The sequence below is a fragment of the Lactuca saligna genome, chromosome 2, assembly GCF_052625555.1.
Source record: "Lactuca saligna cultivar CGN05327 chromosome 2, ASM5262555v1, whole genome shotgun sequence".
Taxonomy (NCBI): Eukaryota; Viridiplantae; Streptophyta; class Magnoliopsida; order Asterales; family Asteraceae; genus Lactuca; species Lactuca saligna.
Window position 1 is genome coordinate 160,014,856 of NC_136418.1, and position 21,057 is coordinate 160,035,912.

Genomic DNA, 21,057 nt, shown 5'->3' on the forward strand with positions numbered 1-21,057 from the left:
CCTTGTATATTGTCTTTTTTTTAGTCAAAAGGTGGGGATTGAAAATGAACAAATGCTGGACTTATTGAGTTTTTCCAAATCTTGTTTTTTTTTTTTTTTTTTTTTTTCGGTCAAAAGGATAGGTTGCCATGAGAATTGGAACTACGAGGGGGTATACATGTTTGTTTTTTTTTTTTTTTTTTTTTTTTTTTTTTGGAAACAACAAACGATTCAGTCGAAATCTACTAGCAATATTTCAGCGAGCACCCTGGGTTTGAGCTCATTTATAGGGTAAACCCATAACTCATAGGAGTTTACAGAAAAAAAAAATTTTCCCACATGTAACTTTTTTAAGGACACTAAAGATTGAACCTATCACCTCTACCCCACATAGGTATACATGGTTGACTTGCAAGGAAGCTAATTGAAAAATGCACTCTTATAGTGGATGGAACATCAACTACTTGGTATAACCTTTGTACCAATAAAGGTTAATATATTTGTTTGGAGATTAACATTGAACAAACTATCGTTGAAAGTAAACCTTGATAAGTAAGGTATTGACATTCATACCCATTTTGTTAAACTTATGGCGTGCAGGATGAATTATCGAATTACATGTTCTTTTTCATGCTCTCTTGCGATCGGCGTTTGGTTGCAATTGGCTCGATGGTGGGAGATCACTACACCGAGTCTGACAATTTATGAGGATTTTCATATTCGGGAAGCACAAATTCGATTTACATCTTCTCAAAGAAATGTTTTCAAGTTGTTACATTTATAATGTTATGGGTGATTTGTAGGTTTCTAATAAAATACTCTTTGGAACTCTTAAACAGAAAAAGATGATTAAGTTTAATTTCATTGTCACGTTTTTTTTGGTTAACGAATTGAAGTAAACTTGCAATCAATTGGGTAGGATGGCTTATAGTCCGTGTAATGTTATAAATTCCTTCCAAACTCCTTTTACTACTCTGCTTAGATAAAATGAGTTGTGTTCTTTTTTCGACCGAATGAAATATTTAAATCCAAGTAAATGACAATTGTTTCCTTCTTATTAGAAATGATGATGACTATCTATCTAATTAAGAAACGTTTTAAATCATTGGTTATTTTCTAAAATAATGTAATAAATATAGAGTCATTCCCTCTCAACCCAATGAACCTACTACTACATCAGTTTTTCTCTTTCATTTTTTTTTTATTTTTTTCCAACCCACAACACACATAAACTTCATCTTTTTCAACCCACTTAACCCATTCAATTAAAAAAAATAAAAAATAATCAAGGTAAAATCTTAATTAGCAATAGAGTTACCGTCGGTACCACTCCTTCTTCAATGGGTTGTTAGTTGGTTTCACTAACCCACTTCATCCTTTAGCTCGACTTTCTCTCTTTCATTTTCTCTTGTACCATGTGTTTTAAAACATATACCTTAGTTGTTTTGTATTTTTTTTAATTGAATGAGTTGAGAAAGATAGGATTTTCGTGTGTTATAGGTTGAGAAATAATAATAATAATAATAATAATAATAATAATAATAATAATATGACAAAAATTAATGTGAAAATGGGTTCACTATGTTGGAAGGGAATGATTCCCTCCTCCCAAAAAGATTATTATAAAATTATTTACATATCAAGTAAAAAAGAAAACACAAACATATATCGAAGTATCACATTAACATGGATCCTAAAAACATAACTAACATAACATGTAAGCTCTTGCTTAATTAGTTTATGGTTGTGAAATCGATTAAAGAACACCAAACCTAAGATGAACATATCAATAACATGAAATATATGTTGCAAATGCATTTAAAACAAATTAAGTACCAACGAAACCACTTATTTCATTCTTTTACATTGACATCGCCGATAAACGGTGTCAAAATAAGTACCACTTACCCAAAGTGAAAAAATGGTACCACTTGACCTATTATGATGTGACATCATATGTTATTAAGTAGTTGTTAAAGTGTGATCATAAAGTGTTTTGTAAAATGGTACCACTTGATTGATTGCTTATGTTTTGTAATAGTGTGTAGTTCGTGAACGTACTTTTATTTTAGGTGAAGGGGTCGGATAGACGGATACCATACAATATTACATCCAAAAAGACACTCAAGATAATTTCTAAAACTAAGTACACACATCAGTCCACTTATTTGAATGCCAATAAAGGTACTTGGTTTAATTTGTGGAAAATGCATGATTTATGAAAGATATGTATAGTATGCAAATATATACTTGAGAATTGCACGATTCACGATGATCTGCATAAATTAGTCGACTATATGTAGGAATTTGATTTGTTAAACATGTTTTTACATAAAGGAATGTGTGGATATTTGAAAATTACATTCTTGTAAATAATTAAGTCGGATGTGTTTAATATCATGTAGAATGTTGGGTGGAGTGTAATAAATAAAAACTCATTATGTGATAACATTATGTATTTTGCATGTATGTATGTGTTGTGTTGTTAGATTGATGGGTCGTCCCCGGTGTAATATTGGAGTTATGAACCTATTTTACTAGAGGGAGTGGTATTATACTTCTTCATTTTACCAAAGTGTCACATATGATTTTACCATAAAAGTGTTGTTTTTTGTCACACTCAATGAGTGATGTCACATTTGGGTTTTTTTCTTAATAAATAAAAACATTATTTTTTTATAAATATAATATTTTATTAATTAAAAATAAAAGTTTCATTACATTGCATATCTTTAAAAAAATTTAGAAAAATAAACTAGAAATATTAAACCTACAACTTAAAAAAAAAACATCAAACGATTAAAAACTTGAAAAAAAAATAGAAATTAAAAACGACTAGAATAATATTTTTTTGACATCATCCTTCATCGCCAAAACAACTTGAAGCCTCTCCCCGGTCAATTGCGATGTTTTCATTATTAGCACTCTTATATCGTTGCCCCTTTGTTTTTGAGTCTCTCCATCCGAAGCGATTGGAAAATTTTATCTATTCTTTCTTTTATACCTTGCACATTGTTCCCCATTTTGTTTCAAGTCATCCGACTCCTTTGCTTTACCGTTGTCTTTGCTTTTTTCTTTGTCCCTTTCCCATTGGTCAGGGGTGGTGAAACTTCAATGGACTCATCATTGTTGAGATCGAAACCAACACTAGCATCCGATGTAGTGTGATCGAATTTGGATGTTCTTGAGCGTTTTAAACCACTATCGATATGCTAGTCGGATGTTTTGTTGTTTTGCAATTTTTTGTTATTTTGTGCTCAAGCGAATTGAGCTTCTTGAACAAATTAGGCTCCGGAATCGGAAATGAGTGTTCGTGATTGTTATTTTGTTTGTGGAACAAATTTGTGTTGTGTTTGTGGAATATACTTCGGTTCAGACACAAAATCAAAAGCATTAAAATCTAGGTCGAGTTTTGATTATGTTTGTGGTAGTGGTTGTGTAGGTCGTTATGATTATGAGATTTGTTGTGAATAATAAGAAAGCATACGGCCGTAGTAATAAAAATGGGGAAAATAAATATGTTGATCGTATGAAGGTCTTGAGGTTGTGTTTTTAGTGAGTGTTTTTTTTGTTGGTAGACTTTTTGGAGGATGACATTTTAAAAGGTTTTTAAACAAAAATATGGTAAAGTTTGAAGTGTTTGTGAGTTAGTTTGATTAAAATAAACTTATGTATTTATAGAGTTAGTAAAAAAATGAAAATGAAAATTTATTTTTTTGAATTTTAGCCAATCAAAATCAAGGAACAAATGCCCCCTCCCACCGCCGCTATGTGGTCCTAGCCGCACCCTAACCGCACTCAAGCATCGGTGTTCCCACTGATGTAACAAGGAGACTACGATCTCTACCGTAACCACTCCACGCGTTCTAATAGGCATATAGCCACGAACAAGGGCATATCCATCTATGATGGTTATTTATGATGTCAAAATAAGATTAACCTCTACGATATGTTGAATTCTCCTACATCAGTTACCTTTGTACGCATCTCCATATGACCTAAAATGAATAAATTAAAAACATGAGTTATACCATACATTTATACATTAAATTATTCACATCACTGTAATGTAAATAATTGTCACAAACTTTGCAATAAACTTCTATATCAATATAATATATACGATCATTAAATAATTGTCACAAACTTTGCAATAAACTTCTATATCAATATAATATATACGATCATTCATAACAGGTCCCACTAGCACATCATCGATTATTTCAAATATATTTCTTATTATTTAATAAATAAAAATAACTTAAATTTTAAATACCACTATTTAATTTATTAATTAGTTTGTTAGTTCATTAATAAAAAAATTACATATAAATTGTCTATGTTTATTACGCCTTGTAAACATGAAGTTTTGATATATATTCTTTTTATGAATATAAATATATTTTCATATACATTGTTAGTATATTATTATATACATAAATATAGCCATTAGTGTTAAATTTACTATTCTATCATGTTAAAAAATGTTCAACAATTATCTTGTAACACCCGTTCTGAAAAGGTACATATTTAACCCTAAATTTTAAAAAGGTTGGCATTTTTGGTCTGTGCGTTATGCATACTAGAGGTATATGGATGGTGTACTCATGCATAAAGGAAGCGAGCCTTGCACGCGTACGCCTGACGTACTCCTCAAGTACGGAACGTGTATACTGTTCAGACCCAAAACCCTAATTTGAGGGTTTACACCCTATATAATCATCTTTATGACCCCAAGGCCATCACCCTCATCAGCCTCCACCTAAAAATCGTCCCTCTAGCTAACCGTAAGTGAGAAGAGTGCATTTTGAGCTCATTTATGTGTTTTTGGTGGTGTTCGTGAAGAAGAAGAAGGTGGTATAAGGACCTTGGAGCTTGGAAGAAGCTTGAATCTGGGATTCTCAACTTGCTAGCAACCTCCAGCAGGTAAAAAGCTCCTAGCTTTATCATATCTTCTTATAGATCTAGTCAATTCTTCATTTAGGCATTTTTGGTCCCAACTATGGTGATTCTTGAGCATGACTTGCTTTTAACTAGAATAAGTTGTTCTTTCAGACCCAATGAGGGGTCTTGAGTCATAAGAATGAGGTGTTTGTCACACCCCAAAACCAAGAACGGTGGAAACGTTTTGGGGCGGAGGACGTCATTTAAAGTATCACAACACAGTAAATGTAAATAAGCAAACAACATCATCCATTGCATTAAATATATATAATTTTAATACAAGCGTGTTCTGTACAGTTTTAGACACCAAAAATATAATGTAAATCAAAATAATAGGATGAGTCTTGAATGCGCTCTATCTTCTCAAAAGCTGGCATCGGCACCTGTCTACTAATGACCTGAGAATACAAGTTATTTTGAAAGAGTTTATCAGCATTAAGCTGGTGAGTTCATAAGTATTTTAGTGTCGATGTTTGTTATCAAAACATTTAAACCTGTCGTAAGTATAAGTTGTAAATTGTATGTAAGTGTTTATAAAAGTTTGAATCTCTCAGAAAAACCTATATTTTCTGTTAAAGTAGCCTTCTACCAAGGCTTAACTTTTTTGTATGCTCGTTTGATGTAAAAGTGTGTAATTTCCCAAGTGTAACTATCTTTTAACAAAATATAGTTTGTACATTAAAGTTTAAGTGAGGTTATCACCAAAATGTAATGGGTAAATCATCGTAGTACTGTAGTTTTGTTTTATAGGAACTACTGCTGTACTAACTACCTTAAACCAGATTTATATTAAGGTATAATGTGATAATTGCACCATACTATCGACTGATAACAACGACATAAAGAATGGTCGTAATAACGGAATGACGTATGGCACCCGTAGACCTACAGGTCCGGCTGTAGCTAGCAGCAAGCTGTAGGATAGTCAATCCAGTATAGATCTATACGCAAACTCAACGCTCTCCCTCCAAGAGAATTCTGGCTACAACTCGCGTCATGACATTTAAGGCATGCTCCGATACAGTGGATCACAATTGTTATCGTATTCTTGTATATGTAATGAAATGTTTCTCGTTCTAGTATAGTTGTATATGTTCTCATAGTATAGTTGTATATATTCTCTTCCTGGTAGGTCGAGTTTGTAAGCTACGGGGCCGACTCTTGCAAGAATCTTGAAAGGCCCTATGTACCTCGGATTAAGCTTCCCACGCTTGCCGAAGCGTATCAAGCCCTTCCAGGGTGAGACTTTGAGAAGGACTCGGTCTCCCACCTGAAATTCCAAAGGTTTCCTTCGTTTATCTGCGTAGCTCTTCTGTCGGTCTCTAGAGGCTTTCAATCGTTCACGGATTTGAACGATTTTCTGTGTCGTTTCCCGAATGATCTCCGGATCGGTGAGAGTACTGTCGGAAGCTTGCCCCCTGGCTAATTGGGAATCACCCACCTCAGCCCAGCACAGAGGGGATCTGCACTTTCGGCCGTAGAGAGCTTCAAATGGAGCAGCCTTGATGCTCGTGTGATAACTGTTATTATATGAAAACACGACAAGGGGTAAATGAGTATCCCATGCCTTCCCAAAGTCAATCACGCAGGCTCGCAACATATCTTTCAGAGTTTGGATGGTCCTCTCACTCTGTCCGTCGGTCTGAGGATGGTAGGCTGTGCTCATGTCCAGCCTTGTTCCTAGGGAATGTTGTAGTGATTGCCAAAATCTTGAGTTGAACCTACTATCTCTATCGGAGATAATGGACATAGGTACACCATGTAGCCGTACGATTTCCCTAATGTATGTTCTCGTAAGTTTCTCCATCTTGTCGGTTTCTTTGATAGGCAGGAAGTGTGCAGACTTGGTCAATCTATCAACGATGACCCATATGGTGTCAAGTCCACCCGTTGTCTTGGGAAACTTGGTTATGAAATTCATAGTCATCCGCTCCCACTTCCATTTCGGGATCTCTGGTTGTTGCAATAAACCAGAGGGCTTCTGGTACTCGACCTTAACCTTTGCGCAAGTAAGGCATTTACTCACGAAGGTAACAATCTTTGCTTTCATATTAGGCCACCAGTATAGCTTTTTAAGATCCAGATACATCTTATCTAAACCTGGGTGGATAGAATACCGAGTGTTGTGCGCCTCGGTCATGACCAAGTCTCGGAAACCACCGCGTTTCGGTGTCCAGATCCGGTTCATGAAATATAAGGCTCCGTCACCCTTGGCTTCTAAATTCTTGTCCATTCCTCTAAGGGATTCATTCGTCACATTTTCAGGTTTCATGGCTTCAAGTTGAGCCTCCTGAATTTGCTTAGACAAGTGTGAATGGATGGTTATTGACAATGACTTGATTTTGCGACCAGAATATTCCTTCCGACTTAGGGCGTCTGCTACTACGTTGGCTTTACCCGGATGATAACGAATATCGCATTCGTAATCACTAAGTAGCTCGACCCACCGTCGTTGTCTCATGTTGAGCTCCTTTTGATCGAAAATGTGTTGTAAACTCTTGTGGTCGGTAAAGATAGTGCTCTTCGTTCCATACAAGTAATGTCTCAAGATCTTCAGAGCAAACACCACTGCTCCTACTTCAAGATCGTGGGTCGTGTAGTTAACCTCGTGTGTCTTCAACTGTCTCGAGGCGTAGGCGATGACCTTACCTCGCTGCATCAGGACACATCCGAGCCCTTGATTCGATGCATCGCAATAGACTACGAAGTCTTCTATTCCTTCGGGAAGGGATAGTATTGGTGCGGTGCACAAGGCTCATTTGAGCGTTTGGAATGCTCTTTCTTGTTTCTCTTCCCAGTCAAAGGCCACGCCTTTCTGGGTTAGGGTTGTAAGAGGTTTCGCTATTCGAGAGAAGTTCTGAATGAATCTGCGGTAGTAGCCAGCGAGACCATGAAATTGGCGAATTTCTGTAGGCATCTTAGGTGCTGACCAGTTCTCAATGGCTTTAATATTGGATGGGTCCACGTGGATTCCCTCTTCGCTTACCACGTGTCCTAAGAATTTGACTCTCCGGATCTAAAATTCACATTTCGAGAACTTCGCATAAAGCTTCTCTTTTTGTAATGTCTCTAGAACTTGTTGCAGGTGATCGCCATGCTCTTTCTTATGTCAGGAGTAGATCAGGATGTCGTCAATGAAAACGATGACGAACTGATCCAAGTAAGGTCGGCATACTCTATTCATCAGATCCATGAAGACTGCGGGCGCATTGGTCATTCCGAATGGCATCACCACGAACTCGTAATGTCCGTAACGAGTTTGGAAGGCTGTCTTCGGCACATCCTCCTTTAGCACTCATAACTGGTGATATCTGGATCTCAGATCAATCTTAGAAAAATAGTTCGCCCCTTGCAGTTGGTCAAATAGATCATCTATGCGAGGCAGAGGGTAACGATTCTTGACCGTCAGTTTGTTGAGTTCTCTGTAGTCAATACACATACGGAATGATCCGTCTTTCTTCTTAACGAACAAGACCGGTGCTCCCCAAGGTGAGAAACTCGGTCTTATAAAGCCCTTGCTGAGCAGTTCGTTAAGTTGACTAGAGAGTTCCTGCATCTCAGCCGGTGCTAAGCGGTAGGGCGACTTGGCTACTGGGGTAGCTCCTAGGACTAAGTCGATTCTGAACTCGACATGTCGTTGCGGAGGTAACCCGGGTAGTTCTTCTGGGAAAATGTCGGGGAAGTCGCTCACTACAAGGATGTTCTTTAGTTCTTTCGTTTCGAGGCTCGTGTCGACGACGTGAGCAAGGAATGCATGGTATTCCTTACGCAGATACTTTTGTGCTTGAATACTTGATATGATGCAAAGACTTGCACCGGGTTTGTCGCCGTAGACTATAAGAGTTTCGTTAGACGGAAGGTTTAGACGGACTGCTTTCTCGTAGCACATGATGTCGGCGCGATGAAGGCTTAACCAATCCATGCCAATGATAACGTCGAAACTTTTTATTGAGACTGGCATGAGGTCAATTGGGAATGAATGGTTATCTAGAGTTAGGGTACAACCTAAGTATATGCTACTCGTACTTTCAGTTTTTCCATTAGCCATTTCTACTGTGAATAGTTCTTTGAGTGCGTGCGGTGGTTGATTAAGCATGCGAGCAAATTTATGGTTTACGAAGCTTCGCTCCGCTCCACTATCGAATAGAATGCATGCAGAGGAGTCATCGAGGAGGAACGTACCAGTCACCACTGTCGGGTCAGCAACTGCTTCCCCGTGGCCTATAGCTAGTACCCTTCCTGCTCCACCAGCATTCTTTGCTTTGGGGCAGTCCCTCTTATAGTGGCCTGCTTCGCCACATCCATAGCAGGTCGGGCTCGCACCAGAGCCAGGGACTTGGTTGATAGGTTGTGCTGGGAACTTACAGAAACGGACGGTGTGTCCTTTCCTGCTGCAGTTAGAGCACTGCATTTCACGGCAGGGGCCGTTGTGGTGGTAGTTGCATTTGTTGCACTTCGGCGAACTTCCAGCATACCCACCCACTGGAGTAGTAGTAGCAGCAGCAGGGGTTATTGCAGCATGTATTGCCACAATTTGCTGCTTTTTGACAGCCTGTTGCTTCTTCTTTTCATCCCAGAATTTCCGCTTAGTATCAGCGGGTTTGGAGGGTTCCGGGATGGCTAGGGTGGTTGTGGTTGCAGGGGTTTTGACTCCATGGTCAATGAGTCGTTGTGCCAATCGTTTGGCACTGTCGAAGGTAGCGGGGTTTGATGCTAGAACATTCCCCTGATACGGAGGCACTAGCCCCCATATGTACCTCTCGATCTTCTTCCCCTCGGTAGGAACCATATTGGGGCAGAGGGCCACCAGCTCGCTGAATCGGGCAGTATAAGCGACCACGTTGGTGCCCTTCATCGTCAAGTTCCAGAGTTCCTGCTCCAGTTTCTGGATCTCGCCCCTCGGGCAGTATTCCTCAGTCATGAGGTCTTTCATTGTTTCCCAGCCTATGTTGTTGGCTACAACGAGAGTTAGTGCCTTAACATGGCCGTTCCACCATGTCAGGGCCTTTCCTTCAAAGGTGCATGCGGTGTACTTGACTTTACTCACCGCAGGGCATGAACAGATTTCGAAGACTGATTCAGTCTTCTCGAGCCATTGCGAGAGGGCAATGACTCCGCATGTGCCGTAAAAAGGCTTCGGTTTGCAATTTGTGAAATCCTTGTATGAGCACTCTCTCGAGCGCACAGGGGTTTCAACCGGGGTTGATTCCATAGGAGTTCCACCTCTGCTGGCATCAGAAGAGTGATACTGAGCCATGGCAGTTGCCACTGCTGCAGCTACGACAGCATTCAGGGCTACTGTATCGATGACCGGAGGCGGAGAAGGTGGTGGTGCAGGATTATTCCTGGGAGATTTGCGAAGAGGCATCTTTCAGCTATAAGTTTATAAAGATAAGAAAAATGGTAAGAATCAATTTGTAAGCAACGTGAGAGTGACACATGGACTAACTAACCATAGCCCAACAGTTGAATGAGTGTTTGAAATCACAATAAGAAATATTAGTAGGAAAGCACAAGTGTATAGATTTTTCCCACAGATTAGATAGATTTCAATAATACTGGTATTACTGATGTAATAAGTTCAGGGAAAATCGACCAAACAGTAGGTCTTACATCATACCATATAGAAAAGTTTGATAGTTCTTAGATTCCTAATTAGAGTACTGAAAGTTAGGAATATTTTACAGACAAGTGCTACTTAGAGCACAGATGTTAAAGGCTAATCCTTAACCCAAAAGATAATGATGTACTAGACATCATCTAACGGCGATGAATATTCCTCGGGAGAACCCTAAGGTCTCTCATTTGACGGACCACCTCTTGAAGGTGTCGCTCATGAGCCCTTTGACGAGCTCGAAGTTCCATGACTTCTGCTTGAGAGGCAACCAGATGTTGCTGTAGGGTTTCATTGGTTCTCCGGGTCCGTTCCATGTCTTCTTCAAGCTGGCGGATGCGGACTGTGTTGACACCTAAGTTGGCATCAATCTCCATGACCCGGTCGATGGCTGCTCGACCTTGCTCGACATTACGAGCTATTCTGCGGATAATGACGGGCAGAGCTCGGTCAGCAGAGCCACCATCGCTGACGTTGTAAAAGCTTCGGTCCCCAAAGTATGGTAAGGGTTGACCTTGTTCATCACTCCAGCGATTCAAGGTGTTTGCCCACAAGGGAGTAGGACCTGGAAAAGCTGGCCGAGGGTTGTTGTTCGGGGCTTGACCTACGAGCGGTAGTTCGTTGACTTCAGGCTCGGAGTCGGATCCATTAGAAAAGCCTTCTACGAGGTGATCATCCAAAGGGATTGGATGCTCAACTTCGGGCTCTTCATCGATCCACCCGGCATTGCCTTCATTTGGAAAGTACGGGTCGCCGTGTTGGAATCCAGCCATTTAGATCTACGCGAGAAGAGAGGTATAAGAATATTGTATACGTGTAACTAGTAGTACAAAATACACCTATAGTATTTAAAGTTTAAGTTCTACTGATCTTCCTGTGGTATTGTTGGTAAGTTTTTAGACTTGTTAACACATCACAACCATTCTAGGGCATATGCTAATCACTCCTCATAACCAACATATTTGATCAGGCTATGCCATTCCTAGGACTGACCATACATCCCCTAGCTTACCTGTGATATTTAACAATCGTAATACTTTTGTTCTTGTCGTTGTGACACTGGTTTTAGTATGAATGCAGACTAGTATACTTAATTACTATTTTAGTGTTTAAAGTATAGACTCTTGGTCAGAGTGTTTTAATCCCAAATGGGTTTATAGTTTAGTATATCTTTTATGGGTTGATATACTTGTTTCACTATAAACAATGCTCTGATACCAACCTGTCACACCCCAAAACCAAGAACGGCGGAAACGTTCTGGGGCGGAGGACGTCATTTAAAGTATCACAACACAGTAGATGTAAATAAGCAAACAACATCATCCATTGCATTAAATATATATAATTTTAATACAAGCGTGTTCTGTACAGTTTTAGACACCAAAAATATAATGTAAATCAAAATAATAGGATGAGTCTTGAATGCGCTCTATCTTCTCAAAAGCTGGCATCGGCACCTGTCTACTAATGACCTGAGAATACAAGTTATTTTGAAAGAGTTTATCAGCATTAAGCTGGTGAGTTCATAAGTATTTTAGTGTCGATGTTTGTTATCAAAACGTTTAAACCTGTCGTAAGTATAAGTTGTAAATTGTATGTAAGTGTTTATAAAAGTTTGAATCTCTCAGAAAAACCTATATTTTCTGTTAAAGTAGCCTTCTACCAAAGCTTAACTGTTTTGTATGCTCGTTTGATGTAAAAGTGTGTAATTTCCCAAGTGTAACTATCTTTTAACAAAATATAGTTTGTACATTAAAGTTTAAGTGAGGTTATCACCAAAATGTAATGGGTAAATCATCGTAGTACTGTAGTTTTGTTTTATAGGAATAACTACTGTACTAACTACCTTAAACCGGATTTATATTAAGGTATAATGTGATAATTGCACCATACTATCGATTGATAACAACGACATAAAGAACGGTCGTAATAACGGAATGACGTTTGGCACCCGCAGACCTGCAGGTCCGGCTGTAACTAGCAGCAAGGTGTAGGATAGTCAATCCAGTATAGATCTATACGCAAACTCAACGCTCTCCCTCCAAGAGAATTCTGGCTACAACTCGCGCCATGACATTTAAGGCATGCTCCGATACAGTGGATCACAATTGTTATCGTATTCTTGTATATGTAATGAAATGTTTCTCGTTCTAGTATAGTTGTATATGTTCTCATAGTATAGTTGTATATATTCTCTTCCTAGTATAGCCTCATGAATGAACCGAGTCATTGATCTAGCAGTTGTAATAGTATGATTCTGTGTTACCCCGATGGTAACTTACTAATGGTGGGTCTAGTACGTATGAATATGGAAGTACTTTTATGTCTATATATGTATATTTGATATATAATTAATGTAGAAACGACCTTCGGATGGTCACCCGAGATTCCACCAGACCACATCCAAATCGAGGAAAAGGAAATAGGACAGGTGGCTTTCCTAAGCCCTTTAAACATTATTTATACATCTATACATATATGGGCATGCAATTTATAGGTAGTAAAACAAAGTTTATATAAAAGCATTTGATAAGTAAAAGAGTTTGTAAAACCTTTTGAAGTAAAACAGTTTGATAAACAGTTTGAACAGTGATAAAATTATTGGTTTCCTAGTTATTAATCACATGTGATTAATGCAATCACATGTGATTGAAGCAATAACTATAAGTATTTAACTTGTATCCCCCCCCCCACCACCACCATAAAGTATTTAAACATTTAAAATCATTTCAAAGGTTGATTTAAGGGGTATCAACTCACTTGGAAGTTTGAAGATAGCGAGATGGAAAACAGGGCAGAGTTTCGTCTCGGGAAACGGATTTTTCTCGGGATTCTCGGGAGTAAAATTGACCCTCGGGACTTGAGCAAAAAGACCAGAGCTTCGGGTTTGAACGGGCACGGAAATCGAGGCAAGATCGTGAGATAAAGAGAGAAAATGAGCAAAATTTTCGGAAAGCCTCGCATCCCTTTTATAGGGGTGCTGAACCGCCTCCGTACGCGGGGGTACGAGGGTATGCAGCGCGTACGAGACGTCATCGTTGACGTACTTCGGACGGGACGGGTCGGATGGGACGGGTCGGTAGCTTCGCATAGGGCGACGTGGACGATCCGAGGCCCTTGATTCGAGTACGCAGGGCATACGAGAGTACGCAGCGCGTACTCCGGTCCTATCTGCTGACTCCCCTTCGGATATTACCAAGAATTTTTAATTATTTTTATATTTATTTTAAATAAACTTCTAAAATTCATATCTCCTTCATACGAACTCCGTTTTCGACGTTCTTTATATCCCCGCGAAGGTGAGACTACAATCTACAACTTTCGTTTAGATTCCGTTGGCAAATTCCGAAATTATATTTATTATTTATTTATTAAAATGATGTGATTAAGGAATTTCTTTAAAAATTCATAACTTCTCTATCTGACGTCGGTTTTTGCCAGACTTTTTACCGCTGAACAACCATTGTCGAGACCTTCGATTCTCGTTTAGGTCGTTCCGGCCAAAAGTCGCTCAATCTCTGATTCGAGTTTTCAGTTGACTGTTCCTAAGCCGAATTTGGAAAAATCTTAACTTAATATACGAAGTCGGATTTGGGCGTTCCTTTTACGTACGATCATGGTTGGATGACATTTAAACATAGAAGAAATTTAAATAGGAACTTTTTGGACTTTTTAATATCGAAGTTAATTTTATTAACTCAATAGTGGTTACAATACTTGACTTTTTAGGTCACTACAAAGAGTTGAAATATCGGGTTGTCACAGTGTTGATGCTTAGTTCTTCCCCATGCATGCTCTAGAATGGTCTTTAGGTGTTAAGAAGTTTAGATTCTTGGTAGTAAGCACTTAACGAGAATGCAAAGTCATATAATCGGAAACTTTATGACTCTTAGTGGTATTTTGTCCTTGGAACTGTAATTGGGACATGAGAGCTTAATACATTAAGCTCTTTTTAAGGAAATAGGGTTTCAGTGCGTACACCATGCGTAACCCAATGTACGCCACGTGTATGGGGTCAACTGCTCGATCATAGTCAAGGCTTGTGTACGCCCATCATAGGAGGTGAGTACGCCTCGCATACTCAGCTGAGTGGACCGAGTTTACTCATTGACCTTGACCTTTGACCAAAGTTTTGACGAAGTTTGACCTAGGGGTATTTTGAGTATTTTGATCTGTTAATTAAGATTAGGTCCTTAGTTTTGGTTAGGTGATCAATAAGCTGATTTTCGGAGCAAAGATTTATTCAGCATGCATTCTGATTGAGATGTGAGTTTTCCTCTAAATGAGAAATAGACTGAAGGAACTCGACGAGTTGAGACAGGTTTTTTCGTTTTCTTATGCATGAACTCGACGAGTAAGTAAGTTACTGAACAGGTAGTTAGGGTTTTTCCCGACCTTCTGGATAGTGCATGGACTCGGCGAGTTGTTTGTGCAACTTGACGAGTTGACTCGGTTTTTCATGGTTTTTGAGTTCTGAAGGAAACTCGATGAGTCAGTAGGAGCACTCGACGAATTGGGTTAACTTGGGCTGTTGACCTTGACTGTTGACTTTAACTTTGACCAGGGTTGACCCAGTTGACTTCTGAGGGTATTTTGGTAATTTGGGTCTTGATGGATTTGGTCCTATGGTGGTTATAGGTGTTTGAGTTCGGAGTAGTGTTTCGGGAGTTGATCTTTTCAGTATAGTTTGACATTGTGAGGCGAGTCTTCCTCACTATACTGATAGGGTGGAAGGCACCAAGGTCGATCCTTTGGATTGTTATCCTGCTTTATTATTAGTATAATCTGTTAGATCGGTATTCTGGTAGATAGGATGGTTCTATGTGATTATGATCAGTTAGATTGGTATCCTGGTAGATACTGATGTTGCTACGCTTAGTGAGTTGTAGATCGGTTTGTCTGTTTGTAGAATGTTATATGATTATTTGATATATGTGCACATGATTGATTGGTGGTTGAGGCTTATCTGCTTTGTGCGAGAGCCACCATACCTGGGCATTCAAACCCGACGGTTGTGGGCCAAGAGTATTCCATCCCAAAGATGATTGGACTCATAGTGTGTGAGCATTCCAACTCGATGGTTGTGGGCCAAGACTATGCCATCCCGAGGATCGTTGGACTCATTTTATGTGGGCATTCCAACCCGATGGTTATGGGCCGAGGGTATTCCATCCTGAGGATGATTGGACCCATAGTATGTTGGCATTCCAACCCGATGGTTGAGGGTCTGGGGTATTCCAACCCGATGGTTGATTGGACACATAGTATGTTGTTTATTATTATATGTGTATGACTGTTGTACGAGTATTTTGGGGGAACTGACTAAGCTTCGGGCTTACATTTTTGGCTTTTGTTTCAGGTACTTCGGATGACTGCGGAAAGGCGAAGGCGTGACCGTATACTTCCTCGTTTTCATGATTGTGGTTTCTGGGAAAACTCAGATAATGACTTCGTTTGAAAACAATTTGTAAACATTACTGGTTTTGGATGATTTTGCAAACAATTTATGAACTTGGGTTGATTTTGAAAAGTTTTAAGTTGGCTTGGATTTTATGGATGTTACATTACAATTTAATTTTTGCGTTTATCACTACAATTTATCACTTTTAACTATTTACAAAATATTCTTTAGTTTTTTAAGTGGAATTAAAATTTATATTTAGGTTGACATTATAATGTTATATTTAAATTAACAATTTAAGTATTTTGTCCAAACTTTTCAAAAGTTGGAGATTTAAACTGATAATGATTTACATACAACAACATATTAAATTTAATAAATTAAGTATAATATGTTAAAAATTAAAGACATAACTTTATAAGTAGAAGTAAAGATATTATTTCAAAATTTAAATTTATTATATTTATGATTACACTTTTGGTTTGATATTTATTTAACCTTATTAACCAATTTATATCATTATTAGAAAGACATAGCAATTAATCACTTTTTAACTATTTACAAAATCTTATTTTGGTTGTTTAAGTTAAACTAAAATTTATATTTAAGTTGACCTTGTAATGTTATATTTAAATTAAAAATTTAAGTATTTTATACAAATTGTTCCAAAATTGTATCTTTAAATGATAATGGTTTACATCCAACAATATACTAATACTAATAAATTAAGTATAATATGTTAAAAGTTAAAAAAAACATAACTTTATAAGTAGAAGTAAAGATATTATTTTAATATTGAAATATATTTTATATATGATTACACTTTAGGTTTGATATTTATTTAACCTTATTAACCAACTTATAATTATTATTATAAAGAAATTGAAAAGTCATGGGAATTGTAAATGAATGTGGTGAAAGGAAAAATGCATGAGAGTTTCAAATGAATGCGGTGAAAGGAAAAATGTTTCATTTATAAGTATACTAGGTGAATGCCCGCGCGTTGCACAGAAACTCCTATATACTTAAAGTCTTAAAAATATATGTTTTTTTAAATATAACAATAATGTTCTTGTTAAATTTGATATAATAATTCGTATACTAAATTGATATAATATATTGATTATTTTGAATTATATGATAATATATACATCTATTATAACTGTGTAATCTCAATTGTTTGAATGACTTCTATCTGCGAGTTACACATAAATAAAATTAAATATAATATATGGTTTAATATTATTTATAGTTGTTGTTATTGTTAATTAACTTTTTTAATTTATTTGTTTAACGTTTTAATTTCTATCATTATAATTATTTAAAACATCAAACATTGTTTTTTGAAATTGGTAAATCATTTACCTACCTTCAAATAATTTACAATTGGATTAAGGCGTCCCTCTTCCGAGTTGTAAATTATTGTGTTGGGTCCTAACTTTAATATTTCATTTGGGTGTTATATTAAGAATTTAAATCAACTAACTTGAATTTTCTCCTTTTGTAGATGTCTAGTTCAGACAACTATTGTCTTCTTCATCCTTTTGGAAAAAGCTTTCCGTCTGAAGATAGGCTTCCACGTGTCGATCAAGGTGAAAGATCATTCCTTTCTTCGTGCATTGGTGGAACTATAAATCATACTTCTCTTCCTCCACCTCCTCCAATGATTCTCCCTGGCCCACAATTTCGTCAACTAGAAAAGTTCAAGGTTACTCAAGCCCTATTAGCATGCAAACACCAAAATGGAAAGTCAGTGTGTGCATACGTCCTCAAGATGAAGTTACACATTGACAGACTGGGAATGTTAGGTGTTTTTTCTTAAGGGAGTTGGTTGTTGACTTGGTTCTTCAATCACTTCCTGAGTCGTATAGTCAGTTTGTTAAGGACTACTATATAACTAAAAATGATGTGGCCCTAATTGACCTGACATGTTTGCTTATTGTTGCTGAAACAACAATGCTTTGGCACGCTAGTCAAACAAATTTACTGGGAGGATCTATTTCCCAAAGTTCCATGTAATTTGGTGATGGCAACCGTGTTAGTCTAGAAATGGTTTCTCCTCCTAAGGGAGAGAAATCGGCCAAAGTCAAAAAGTTTGATAATAAGAGAAAGGCTAGTTCTGAGATAGTTCCATGTGACGATGCTAAAGAATCCATCTGTTTCTACTTCCAGTTGAAGGGACATTAGAAGCGAAGTTTCCCAGACTACCTAAGATATCTAAGAGATGGTAAAGTCAAATTGTATGACTCTACTTCAGGTACATCCACTATCTAACTCTATTAAGTTCCTATTTATAGATTCTTATTACATGATGTGTTAATCACATTTTGATGTTTTGTAGGATCAAAGAGAAAGAAGGAAGCTTAAAGGAAGAGTAAGCTGAGTCTGATCGTGAAGAAATGGATTTCGGTCGCATGGTTCGATGATAAGATTTTTGAGTTGCTGCTTAGGAGTTATGATAAAATGCTTAGGGATATCTAGAAACATAGTTTTCATATGTATTTGCATTGTAAGGACAACTTTTTTTGCATTTTATCAATAAAATAATTTTGATTTTATCTTATTTTACGTTTCCTTGCAATGACATTTGTGAAAATTGATGTTTATATTTCTATTGTTAGCAATGATGAAAAATGGATTTGATTCTTAGTTATATCGTTTGTGGTAATGCCATAATTTACCAAATGAGGAAGGATTCTCATCACCCAAGTTTCAATTGGATAGAAACTTCGAATCATGCGATTTGAATTGTGTGATGTGTGAGAATCTTGATCTTTAGAAATTGAGACTAATTCCATTTTCACATGTATATGTGAGTCAAGTGAAAGACTAAAGGATATAGTACACATTGATGTGAATTGGTCAGATCCACTACAAAGGATGATAAGTTTATTTGTCATGATTTACTAAAGGTTTAGTAAATATGGTTATGCTTACAAGATTAAGTATAATTCTGACACCTTGGAAAAGTTTCAAAGTATAGCAGAACGAATAAGAAGAATCAATTAACAAAAAGATAAAAGTTTCTCCAATCTGAAAGGAAAGGAGAGTACTTTAGTATCGTGTTTTATGATCGTCCTAATGATTATGGAACCACATCACAATTGATCCTATAAGGACACCTTAGTTCATTTATATGACTAAGAAGAGGAATCAGGAATTGTTGAAATGGTTAAATCAAAAAGATGAGCCATACTTTGTTCCAAAATTAAGTTTTAGAGTTATACTCTAGTCACTCCAAGTTGTACCTTGAGTAACATGTTCTATGTAGGTTTACAACACCTTGTGAAATTTGGAGTAGAAATTTTTTCCTTGCTCTAGCACATTTGAAATTGTTAGTTGTGATGTATTGGTTAAAACAAAAACCAACGAAGACCAATTATATGAAGTGTTTTCTTGATAAGAACCCACACTAACTCTTGAATTTTGTTTGTAGAGGGAGGTTCCTTGACAAAGAATCTTATATGTTAAGAAGTCAGTGGGAGTCTTGTTGATCTTGAAAAGTTTCAGGAGACAATCGAGAATAAACCATTTAGTAATCACTAGCAACCGACCTAAGGTTGATAACCTATTGTGTTGACATATTCTTGTTTCTGTGCCCATTCCAGTTAAGTTGACTATGCATGTGGGTTCTATGAGTTCTCATTTGATTACATGAGGAAAAGCACCTTGATCGGTGAAAGTACATTGATCAGTATGGGTGCTACTCAATAACTTAGAAGCACTGGTAGACCCTTATGCTACCGGATGGCAAGAAATTGAGATTAAGCAAGTTCAGTCCATATGAGTTTGAATTTTTCATAAACCTTATCTTATGATAGTGGTTGGAAATGGAGAATTCACATGGATAGGAACACATACACAGTAAAATCTTAGTGATAAAAGGTTTCTTTCGCCTTCATGAAAATGAGTGTGAGAAAATGCTTGTAGATTGACTAATATCATTAGAGTTAGCAGTTGTGATCATTAAGTTCTCAAATTCGAGTATGATTACGGCGTCCCTCTTCATATTTCCAATTGTGAGAAATGGAAAATAGTTTGAACATTCGGGACTTATAGCCATAAGTTATGAAAGGGTTTAAACACACACATAAGCTATCTAATGAAGGTGTATGAACTTGAGAAGTCTGGATAAAGACTTATCGTAGCACCACGTATCAAAAATCTGAACTTTGGTAAGAAAGTCAATAGGTATTGATTTCTAGAACTCCAACTGATTTCTGGGTACATGTCAAAGCTAGTGGGAGCATAATTGTTATGCTGGTAAGAGCATAATTGTTTTGCTAGTGGGAGCATGATTATTATGTAAAGTGTTGCAAGTTAGCAACGCTAATTATAGGAAACAAAGGTTACAAATTTGCAAAGTTGCAGAATTTGGAAATTGTTTCAATATAGGAAGTTATAGGGGAGAGGGCATTTATACTTCATTTCGAATCTAAAATTTTAGATTGAAATTTTAATAAAACTTAGTCATGAACGTATATGAATGTCATGTTGAAATGTCTCAACATAGTAAATTCTATATATAGAAATATTTTAGCAAGAGACTGGTCAAGTATCATGTCTTTATGTAAGACGTTATGAACCGTATCCCATATACTTCGGGTATTGGATCGATTGCATATGTTGTAATATTCTTTTGTTCTGATTTTTCCAAATGCCTAGCGCATTTAGAGGGAAAAAGGACTAAAACTCGATATGACTAAAGTTGTTAAACAACTGTCAAGGACGATCTGAGGTTTACCAAATATTGGTTGCTTGTGGGTAGTTGGAAGTATAGAATTAATTTGGATGGACCATACGACATGTTCTGAATAGAGGTAACTCTTGTTCAGAATTGATAGTCATATGCAAATATGGAAATGTTTCCATAATGGGAGTTGGATATTGAGATATATGTATGGTTAGAAACTTTAATGCAAGAAGGATGTTCAAGGAATGCTCTTTGAATGTGAGACTTCATTTCCATGGAATTGTTTTGTAATAAATCTCCAATGGTATGTTTTGTAATATCATTAGCGAAGTCTCTGGGACTTTGGTGCCTTGACATTACAAAAGGATCATTGCATGTAAGTTTAGAATCTAACAAGATTCTATTAAGAATTTGGTATTCTTACAC